This window comes from Hoplias malabaricus, chromosome 7 (genome assembly GCF_029633855.1).
Source record: "Hoplias malabaricus isolate fHopMal1 chromosome 7, fHopMal1.hap1, whole genome shotgun sequence".
NCBI lineage: Eukaryota > Metazoa > Chordata > Actinopteri > Characiformes > Erythrinidae > Hoplias > Hoplias malabaricus.
Window position 1 is genome coordinate 36321035 of NC_089806.1, and position 11788 is coordinate 36332822.

Below are 11788 nucleotides of genomic sequence, written 5' to 3' on the forward strand. Positions count from 1 at the left end.
ATACATGCTCTCCTCTCTAACTTGCTGAAGTGCTGCAGGTACTTGGGCTCTTAAAGTTAATGTTCCATTTTGCTTATTTACTTCCACTCATACAAGATGCTACCCACACACAAATCAGCCGCCATGCAAGCGTCTTTCTTAAGTGCATCCAAAAAAGCTTGTTTCCGTGAAGGTTAGATACAACCCATGTAATCCCTAGAGGAGGATAGGAAACTGCCCCCCTCTCTGAACAATAGACAGGTCAAAACACACTGAGCTTCTTAGGATTACTTAAACAGAGAGAAGCAGAAAAGACAACCAACTTCTAAGACTGAACCTCTGAAGTTTGGAAAGATCTCCCAGAAGATTTCTTTGAAAACGATAAAAACATCTTGCTTCTGAAAGACATGGGAGCTAACGTTATATTTAAACATTTCGTCTTCTGTGTAGCCGTTTGTTAAGTATGTGATTGCCTGACATGGAAAATCAACTTTATTATACTCACTGTGTCTAGAAATTCAATACTGTAACTGGAAAGAAGCCTATGACTTTTGCACTTGTTTTGTTTGATGGCAACTTAGAGGTTGACCTCTTGGCTCTAGGTCACAGAGAATGAATGACCTGGTAATACAAAGAGATGAGAAGTAATCTAGTTGTAGATATTGAAGAACAAGTGGTAACAATGGGCTTTGTGCTACCTGGTTATTCTCAACATTTCCAAGGCTGCAGCCCAGTGAGCTATAGCGCTTTGCTTCTGAAGAACATGCTTTATATCTATATTTCACAGAAGCAGCAGCAAAGGAAGTTATCTGGCAAAATGACAGACTTGAACTGTAGTAGATAACAGAATGGAAGCCATTTTTCAAGCCGAGGCATAACAAAAGCCCCTCCTGAGCAACACTGGCCTTAGTGCGGCTTTCAAACTTGGATCATTTCAGCATCTATAGTGGATTCAGAGTTCCGAAGCCATACGACTGTCTAACACTGCATTCACACTGGCATCGACATAACACGACAAAGAAGCCAATACTTTTTGAGAAATGATGATTTCCGGTGACAGGAGGATGAGCAAAAGTTGTCATTTTTAACACTATGTAACAGTGACCGTAAAATGACCAAAGAGAAGGAGAACGTCCGAATTTTGAATATCAATTACATGTAATGGGAGGCATGGTGGTCACACAGATCCAGGGTTGTGGAGTTATGGGTTTAAGACATGCTATAGGTGACTGTCTGTGAAGACTTGGGGTGTTCTCCCTGTGTCCGCATGGGTTTCCCACAGTCCAAAACAACACGTTGGTAGGTTAATTGGTTACACACAAAAAAAGTGTCTATAGGTGTGAATGTGTAAGTGTGTGTTGCCCTGGAATGGCCTGGTGCCCCCTCTAGAGTGTGTCCCCTGGGTAGGCTTCAGATCCACCATGACCCTGAACTGTTACTGAACTGAGTGGTTACAAACAATGAATGAATGAATAGCATACAACAATGTTTTAAAAAATAAGCTAAACTAAGCTGTGTGGTGATAACCAATGGTAACCAATGGTGAAAACCTCTGTGTCCTGTATGATGTCTTTACAGATATATAGAGGTGTTAAGAACAACAGCATAAAAAAATAACAGCATGACAAATTGTGGTCTGTCTAGAAAACAATACCCCTGAAATCTGCCATCAAGCTGCAGCTCCTGCAAAATCCAATGGTACTCGCCTTGAAAATTATGCGCACACAGAAAATAAACAGCAGTAATTGCCAATAACAAATGTATTTTTCACCTCATACATTACAATCTCCCACAATGCACTTGCACACAGTTCCAGGGACCAAATCTGCCTAATGGAAAAATTAAAAAGCAAAACAGCACCAAGCCATGCTGAGTAGATACCATGCAGGGGAAAAGCTCCATACATGACCAGAATGTAACTTAAATGCTTTGGGAGTTCCTTTGTTACTAAGCAACGAACAGTGTAATGGTCTGAATTGTGTTTCTAGTGCTACTTAGTTAACTTACTAAATAGTGCCTCTCTATATAGCACAATACTAATGAGGGATTAGGGAGCTTTGGGCACAGCCTGAGTTTTAAGTCAGTCACCAATAGATCATGCATTTGATCATGCATTTGGGAGAACTGTCCTTACCATCTATCGATTGGTAATGAGAGTATCCATCAGCTGAAATAACATCAGCAGTTAGCATTCTCCTCCAAGCGTGTTGAGATGTCCAACAATGTTGTGGTAGCAGCAACACTTCAGAAAGAAGCACTGACTGACCTCACCTTTTATTAAAAGTTTTCTTTTAAAAACAGGTCAAAGTGGATTTGCAAATAGCTGCTTTCCATTTTGCATATCACATACTGTCCCAACTTCTTTGCAACTGGGGTTTGTAGATGTGAAAACACCCTCAATCTCAGCGGTGGGAGCTGCGGATCTTGGCCAGGGATTTCTACAGCCCTGCCAGATATCCCTCATCATGCATAATGAATCTCCCTCGTTCAGCCACAACCCGCAAACATCTCTATCAACTCTCCCGTACTCCACTGGAGGAGAGGATGGAGAAGAGTACACTCGGCCTGAGAGAACCTTGGGAGCCACAAGGAAGGAGCATCATTCCAAAATAATCTGATCCTACGTCCCGAGGTGCCACGGTTAATCAGCGTTATTCAATTCCGCCCGAACCCTGTCCAATCTGCCACACACTCTTTTCTTTTTCCGCCTGAATTAAGGCTGTTTTTCCCCTCCACTCTGAGCTCGGCTTAGAAGCGCCAGGGCTTTAAACTGCTGTGAAGATGATGTAACAGAAAAGCAATGCCATTGATTAGCAGCACCTCAGTATCCCTTTCACACTCATCAAATATGGCGTCAGATTAGTGGGTGTTCATTGATCTGGTTTTAGCAGCTTGCTAACGCATGGTTGTTCTTTAAATGCTTCAAATTATGCACCTTATGCGCTCTCAAGTTTATTTTATCCTTTTTTTTGGACAAAACCATCAAACTGTACTCTGTATATTTCTGCTATTTGGGTCCAATGTGACTCACTTCCAGTTGGAATAGAAGAGTGGGTAATACTGCTGCCCCCACACAGCAGATTTTAGTTCAAATCCCAGCTCAGGCAGAGACACTACAATATTAAAATAAGTATTTGGGCAGTATGTTTGTGTCATGAATAAAGCTGGATGTCAGGATACACTATTTTATATTGTTTTCATGTATCACATTGATCACATCTATCAAGTTTCTCTCACTAAGATTCCCAGCATGCATTACATATATTGATCAGTCATACCTTCACTATCACCACCTTGTTTCTACACTCACTGTCCTTTCTCTCAGCTCCTCTGACCCTAAAGAAGATTTTTGTACTTCTACAATTACAGACTATAGTCCATTTGTTGCTTTGTATACTCCTTTCCATTTGTTCTTCAATAGTCAGGACCCCCACAAGCCTAAAGGTGGTGAATCTGGGTGGTGGATGATTGTCACTGCTGCAGTGAGACTGATGTGGTGGCAGAAATATTCACAAGTCATAAAATTCAAGTCAGAGTCAAGTCGCAAGTCTTTAGATTGGATTAGACAGTAACTATGTCGAGCCAGAGTAAGCTGAAGGTAAGGAGATGGGTAATGTATATAACACCCAGGAGAGTTTTCAGACACATTATGAAGTTTGATGTGGTCAGTGTGTTTAATTTGTTTCCCACCATAGGTGCACCTTGCTGGTCTTCTCGTATATCCCATGGTGCTCCCACTAAAGTGACGCTACACTGTTATATTTACACTTTGCTGATAGATGGTGATGCACCAAAATAGGGGCTGTGTCCCAAATCAGTGAAATAAAGTGAATACATAGATAATTTTTAGCCCCTCAATGTCACTACTGGGAATAGTTCACAAACTCCAAAACCTGTTCTGTAGTGGTTCTGTGAGGGTCCTGGTTCCTAGACTAGTCACTGATTTATAGCGTAAAAAATACAGCCTAAGGAAGAAGATTTTATATTTACATATTCTTTGTTCAGCACAAAATGGACGCCAGAAACAAGAAGCCAAATGGAGGTAATTTGTCACTGCATTGAAAGGTTCTGTAGAGGCTCTTCCATGACATGAGTCCAAAGCCTCTTTTTTTTTCTACAGTGTACTGTAAACGATCGGTGGATTATTCGCTAGTTCTTTCAGTCCACGTCTGAGTCCTGACCCTGCAAAATGGACGCTGCCCTGCTAGACGTATTGTATTTTCACTGCAGATAAACAGACATATAATCTGTTGTGTCTGGACAGGAGATTTAAAAGTAACAGAGGTAGATGCTGAGGTGAATCCAATGCATCCTGATTAAAGGACATGGATGAATAACACTTGATATGGTACTTGAAGTCCAATATGATTCTCCAACATACAACACAGTACATAACCCAAAAGAAAATCAATGTGCAAGTGACCCTCGGAAATGAACAAGGTTAAATAAGCCACATTTTCTCTTCTCCCAGCTCCCACTCTCCCCACTCTCCATCCTCTTGTTCTTCTTCTATTCCCGTTTCCTCGGCGACGGAGCAGCTGAGGGTTAGTGCACACCCCAAGGCGGCTTTATACTGGATAATAAAAAAAAAACTCAAATTACAGGGACAAGGATTAGCCTTAAATAAATAATTGGATTCTCCCATCTCTAGAAGAAGAAGAAGAAGAAGAAGAAGATGGAGAAGTTCAAATTCAAATGGAGCGATTCCATCTACCCTCGGGGAGCGTATGCAGCTCATCTGATATGGAACCACGCTGAGACAGAAGGGGGGGGGGGGGGGGGGGGGGTGAGGGAAGGCACTCTATCCACCACTGGAATAACTTTACAATGCTCAGATACAAAGCAGCCACAGCACCTTACATGAACTCCAACCAAGAGCAGCCATATCAGGAAACTGAGAACCCTTTCTCTCTTCGAATACTATGGCTATTTCGTATTAGGACTCCACAGTATGTTCCTCAGTAATTCTTTGAGAATTTTAGGGGTTTCTTTGTAGTAATACGACTGACCTTAGTATCTCACTATGATTTATTTACAAAAATCTTAATACAATATGGTGTTATAAACTATAGTACAATCACTGTAACTCTAAAACTCATTCTTTCTTTTGAGTCTTGGTTCTTCTCAGGTTTTTTCCACATCCTTTAAGGATTGGATGGCTGCCTTTTCAAAAACTGGACACGCTTATGTTCCAAACATATTTCAATCAAAATGGCATTACACTTACCTCTAACCTTAACATTAAAGGGTTTAATAAAATAATAATAATAATAATAATAATAATAATAATAATAATAATAAAGCAATGATCTACACTCTTAAAAATGATGGTTCTACAAGGGTTCTTTATTAAAATAAATGGTTCATTATAGAACCCTGAACACTATAAAGTACCTTTTGGATGATTAAAGTGTTCTTTGCATTGTGAAGGCATTCTTCAGACTAATGGATAATGTGCTATTGATGGTTTAATATAGCATCTTTTAGAAAAAAAGAATTGTATATAGCACCAAAAAGAGTTCTTCAACTGTTACAATATCAGGTTTGTTACAATAGATGAACTGATTTTGGTGCCATATAGAACCATCTATATCACATTCTCCATCAATCTGAAGAACCCCCTCATGATGCAAAAAACACTTAAATCATGCAAAGGTTTTCAAGTGTTCAGAGTTCTATACTGAACTATTTTCTTTATTAAAGAACACTTGCAGAACCATCGATTAAGCAGGTACAGTATATACAATAATAACAATGAACTATGGTTCTATCTGATGTCACTAAAATCTGATTGGCTAGCTAATGACAGTTGGCAGTATTTGAACATGTGGCCAAGAGATGTCAAGTGCATAAGGGCATGGAAAAATATCTGTTTGATTTTCCCCCACAATTTGAGAGAATGTTATAAAAACCAGACAAATGAGAATGAAAATGAGCAGGTATCATGAAAATCAAACTGACCTGGTGAAAAACCTGACATGTGGCAGCCCTAGCTGAGGGTATATATCCTGCCACAGTGTCCTCTGCTTCTTCACTTTGGGATAGGATCTGGAATTCTATAAAGCTGCTTTGTGACACACGTTGTTAAAATCACTCTAAAAATAAAATTGAAAATGTAATCAAGTTCATTCATTCGTTGTCTGTAACTGCTTATTCAGTGCAGGGTCACAGTGGGTCCCGAATCAGCCCAAGCTTATTATACAGCCTTACAGCTTAGACATTATTATTAAATTACTATTAAAATTCATCATCTTATACGGTGAATTATTTAGTAATTAATACAAATTTAATGTGCAAATATAAACTTATGACACTTGATTTACATGTTGGCTAAAATCTAAGAAATTAATAGAGAGCTTTTCCTTCCTTGGCACTAGATGTTGGACCATAGCTGTAAGGATTTGATTACATTTAGCCTTAAGAGCGTTAGAGTTCTGATGGCATTCAACTATGAGAACATTTGTAAGAGCAAACTTGTATCATTGGGAAAGTCTACATATTTTCCTAGAGAAACATCTCTCGCATTCGCAAAATGTGTATGGTAAGCAGTGTTTTGTGTTAAGGGCGGCACGGTGGCACAGCAGGTAGTGTTGCAGTCACACAGCTGCAGGGACCTGGAGGTTGTGGGTTTGATTCCCGCTCCGGGTGACTGTCTGTGAGGAGTTGGTGTGTTCTCCCTGTGTCTGCGTGGGTTTCCTCCGGGTGCTCCGGTTTCCTCCCACAGTCCAAAAACACACGTTGGTAGGTGGATTGGCAACTCAAAAGTGTCCGTAGGTGTGAGTGAAGGTGTGACTGTCTGTGTTGCCCTGTGAAGGACTGGCGCCCCCTCCAGGGTGTATTCCCACCTTGCGCTCAGTGATTCCAGGTAGGCTCTGGACACACTGCGACCCTGAATTGGATAAGCGGTTACAGATAATGAATGAATGAATGTTTTGTGTTATAAATAACAAGAAACCTCTGCTGTGATCATAGCTTTTCCTTGGATACATAACAAAGACGTGTAAGCAGTGATACAGTGCCACCAGTGGATGTGTGCTCTCTTAGTGAACATAATATAAGTACGAATTATGATGAAGTCCTGAACAGACCAATGACACTGTTTTAATAAGTATGGCGTTTTAGTAGTTATCTATTTACGTTGTATAAGTTAAATAATGTTGCTCAGATTTTGAAAGAATAATGTCAACAAAATCAGCTTGTATGTCTGATTGTGTACAGTGTACTGTGTACAGTTCAATCCATGCACTAGTTGTTCTAAGCTATCCCACCCCAAACTACAAGCCAAATATAATTAAATATTATGTATAAGGCAAGAATACTTAATTATATTTTCTTAACTGTATCTCAATCAAAAATTACAAGTATACTCCATATGCATACTATAACCTTTCTGTATACTTAAGTATGATTATGTTTAGCATATCACTGATAAGAGGTTCAAATGTAAACAGAAGGCATACTCACTCATATTTTGTTTTAAAGAAGTATGCTAATAGCACACTTAAATAAACGTGTTTTTTGTAAGCGTGGTGACTACAGGATCAACTCCAGCTGCGCCACTGATCAGTGCTTTTCTATGTAAATGAAGCGAGCTGAATTTACTCATTAGAAAGCCATATAGTGTCACTGTGCTTAAACTCCATCTCTTTGTGGCCATTGTGCCCTAGTTTCCATTAACCGTTATACGTCTTACTGCTCACTGAAATATATCAGCGACACAAGAAATAAAAATGCTAAACTATTACATTAAATAACGGCTTAAGTTTTTTTTCTCACTCACAATAGACTGATCTAGTGTAGACCCCTGTGCAGTGCAGTTAGTTTGTAATATGGATTAAGAAGTAGAAAAAACTAGTGAACCTATGAGAGTAAGCCAGCTGCCTGATGCCTCTCGCTGGAGTTGGGGTCGGCAGGCTTCTCGCTTTTACTGATTCAGCTTTAGTCATGTGGAAAATTAAACAAAGACGAGACCCAGCACAGAGACGCCGTCAGGCAACATTTTGACTTCTTCGAGAAAAAGGGGGGAATCAAATCCTCATTTACCCAATTGACATTCTTCTATTAAATTGCATTTTCCTTTTCTCAGTGTTTTGGTTTTCAAAACCCCCACCAAGGAACAGGGCTATACCACCCTCAGAACTGCAGTAACGTCACTGTCATCTACACAGATCCTTCCCTAATCCATTCTTCCATAATCCAAATATTTGTAAAGACCAGTTATATTATTTCTTCTAAAATCAAGACCATCCATAGGGACCTTGTCTCACTTTAGCTGTAGTATCAGCCTCTGCTCTTCTACACTGACAGCTCTTTTACACTAGATGCTGAAACACTGCAGTGAGAATTTCTTTGCTTTTAACTGCTTAAACTTTAGTTTAAATCCCAAAAAAATATATTTACTCTATCACCCAGGAGAACACATTTCAAATACTTCACAGCTCAGTCTCAGAAGATGTTGATAGCTTCTGAGTGTGATGTGCAAAATTCATTCAATCATTCATTCATCCATTGTCTGAAACCGCTTATCCAGTTCAGGGTTGTAGAGGCAGTGCTGCCTTCAAGGCAGAATGATTGTAATTGGTTACTAGCCAACAGGTGGGGATGAATATGATTGGTTAGCATGCATTGGGTGGAGATTTTCAAATGCCATGCCATGAATTGGTAAAACTCCACATAGACCATTGTGTTTGCCTGCTCGGACTGGCAGAAATAAATTTGCAATATAATATCCTTTTTTGTTACTGTAGAAGCAGAGCATTATTGTATGTCATTCTGTAGTTCCTTCAGAGACAGCAATCATAAATTAAGTGTGCACAATGTAGTTCTTTAGAGTCTGCTTCAGAGGCAGCAGAATTTCATTGTATAACATTTTGTAGCTCCTTCACAAGCACCTCAATTCAAATATGCAGGAAAGGACTTCTTCAGAATGTGCCTTGGAGGCAGCATAGCATTATAACATTCTGCAGCTTTCTCAGAGGCATTTACATTATCCTCCATTCAAGCAAAACAAAATACTGGTATTTTTGCAACACTGCTAACAAATTATGAAACAGAACTAAGTCTACAGCAAGAAAAATTCAATTATATTAGACAATTATTTTTTCAGACAGACAGAGCAGGCAAACACAGAGTCTTATGCAGAGTTTTACCAGTTTATATCGCAGCATTTGAAAATCTCTGCCCAGTGTATCCTACCATTTACAATCACCCCCACCAACCTTGGTGCTGCATCCAGAACAATTCTGAGTAGTGATTTTGCACACAAATGTATTTATACCTCTCTAACCAACTCTTGGGTTTGGGGATCATGGCCTTAGGCTCAAGAGCGGTTGTTCTCTAATAACGAACCAATATATGTAAACTTGAAAAAAACACAAAATCCAGTTTTATAAATGATTTAATTAGTGAAGTAAATGCTATCCCACATTCACTAGCCCTGTGTGGAATAAAAGTAATTCATTTCATTTCATTTTTGTTACCCTATCAATAGGTTGCGAGCCCTTTTGAATATAAACACTTAACTAGAGCTGTGGCCTGAGCCTCTACTCCTGCTTCCAGCATTTTTCTTCTGGATGTGGCATGCTCAGTGCCACAAGAGCAATGTCAAGTGGGCAAAAAATCTCAAGAAGCAATACGCTTTCACAGAATTAAAAGAAATTCCAGAAGAAATGAGGGCATTAGTTAAGAAGGTGCAACAAATCATTTGTACGTTTCTAGAAATCCATCAAACTTGAGTGAGAACAATCATCCTCAAATGGAGAAAGCTATTGGAGCAGTGATGAATCTCCCACAAGACTGGCCACTTCTGGGAAGATTCACAGCCTTCTTGGTCTCACATTTGACAGGGGAAAAAAAACCAAAGGCTTTTGTATGGTTGACTGAATCCATGATCTGAGGCTCAGGTACTTTTAGGTTTTAGGTTTTGCTGTGCTTCAAGATAACGATCCCAAATACAAGGGCAAATCAACCTCTGAATGGCTCAAAAAACTGTATTAAGATTTCAGAATGGTCTAATTAAAGACTGGAAATGTTGTGGCATGACCTTAGATGACCAGTTTCTTTTCAAAAGCTCCCAAATGTGGCTGAGTTAAAGCAATTCTTCACAGAGCATTGGTCAAAATACCTTCACAGTGATGTGAAAAGCTAATCTCTAGCTATAGATAGTTTTATGCTCCAGTTGTTGCTGCTAAAGCTGGCCAGTTGTTCTTAGGGTGGCAGTTATTTTTTTCTCAGATATTAATTTCCTTCAATAAATGCAAAACTGGTTTTGAAAAAAGTTGTGTATCCTCATGTGACCCTTTTTATATAAAATTTGTACAAGGTTCTGAAATCAGTGAGTGTGACCAATATGCAAAAACCTTGATATGGAATGTTATGTTTAGTAGCCTGTTTAGGTGACACCATCAACAAATGTATTTCTTGTACATCCTGCCTTTGGTGAATTATACATTTTAATGTTGGGTGTGTTTTCTTAATAAAATGCAGTATTGATAGACATTGAAAAGTAAGTGCAGTAGCAATAGAATTCTTTTATTTTGTGTTTTATTTTATATATTTATTTAAAAAAAAACTTATTTTAGAAGTACCAGCCTCCAAAAACAAGGATTTTTGGCTTGACAGCTGTCTGGACTACTAAAGCCCATAATGCTGGCTGTAATGGATTGAAACCATTCTCTGCCACAAACATCTGAAATAAAATGTCTTTTTTCTTCTAAGTAGCTGCCTACAGAGGATTTTTCCAAAATCCACCCAATGTAGCTGCCAGACTTCTCCTGACTAGGATCTTAAGTGAGCCATTGTAGTATCTATCATACGTCCTAGCTAGCCAGTTAGCATCACAGTTGACTGAAACTGTGAACAACCAAACATTACACATTAAAGGTAAATAAGAATCAGTTGATGCACTCTAGTGTAGTTGCCCCAATATAGGATCTAAATGAGCCCTGCTAATTCCTAGCTATCTAGCTTGCATGGTAATTATGTTTAATGAATGTTCTTGTAGAATGACTGGCGCCCCCACCAGTGTGTGTTCCTGCCTTGCGCCCAGTGATTCCGGGTAGGATCCGGACCATCAGCGACCCTGAACTGAATAAGTGCTTACAGAAAATGATACTGTATTTCGACTACCTATCTACTGTAGTTAGTTAAATACTATAATGCTTGAGTGTTAATATTAAATAGCCAAAGAAAAATACGGTATATATCTGAGTTTATGTTCATTTTTAATGAGCAGTGCTTTCAAAAACTGATGCTACTCCTCCTCTCCTACCACTCCCTCCCTCTGCCTCCTTCTGGGGTAGGAATCAAGGGGAGGAAAGGAGGAGAAAGAATTAAGAGAATGAGCAGTAATTGGGGAAATGAGACAGCTAATCACTTTCAGATACGATGCTGGCTACTGATTATTGGAGCAAATCACAACGCTCACTTTCATAGTTCTGTTGTGAATATTTAAACACCTGCTAATATTTGCTTATTTTCTTGTACCTGTTACATATATTTTACATACATGTTACATACATTTGTGTGTAGCCTTCTCCATGTTCGCAGCGGGAATGTGGGGATTTTTAACGGCTTTTTTACTCTCCTCCAGTGTTTGGACAGATGGAAAGATAAGGTTAAAAAATCAGTTTCCAGGTCCCAGAGGACAGAAGGAGGATTAGTAGGAAAAAGCAGGGAAATTAAGGGTTTTTGGAAGCACCCATAATGTGGCTTAGTGTAGGATAGTGGGTACCCAGCCGCCCTCCCCTGGGAAATCTAGGGTACTTTCAGCTACAAGAGTTATTTACACTACATTAACCTACCACTTTAA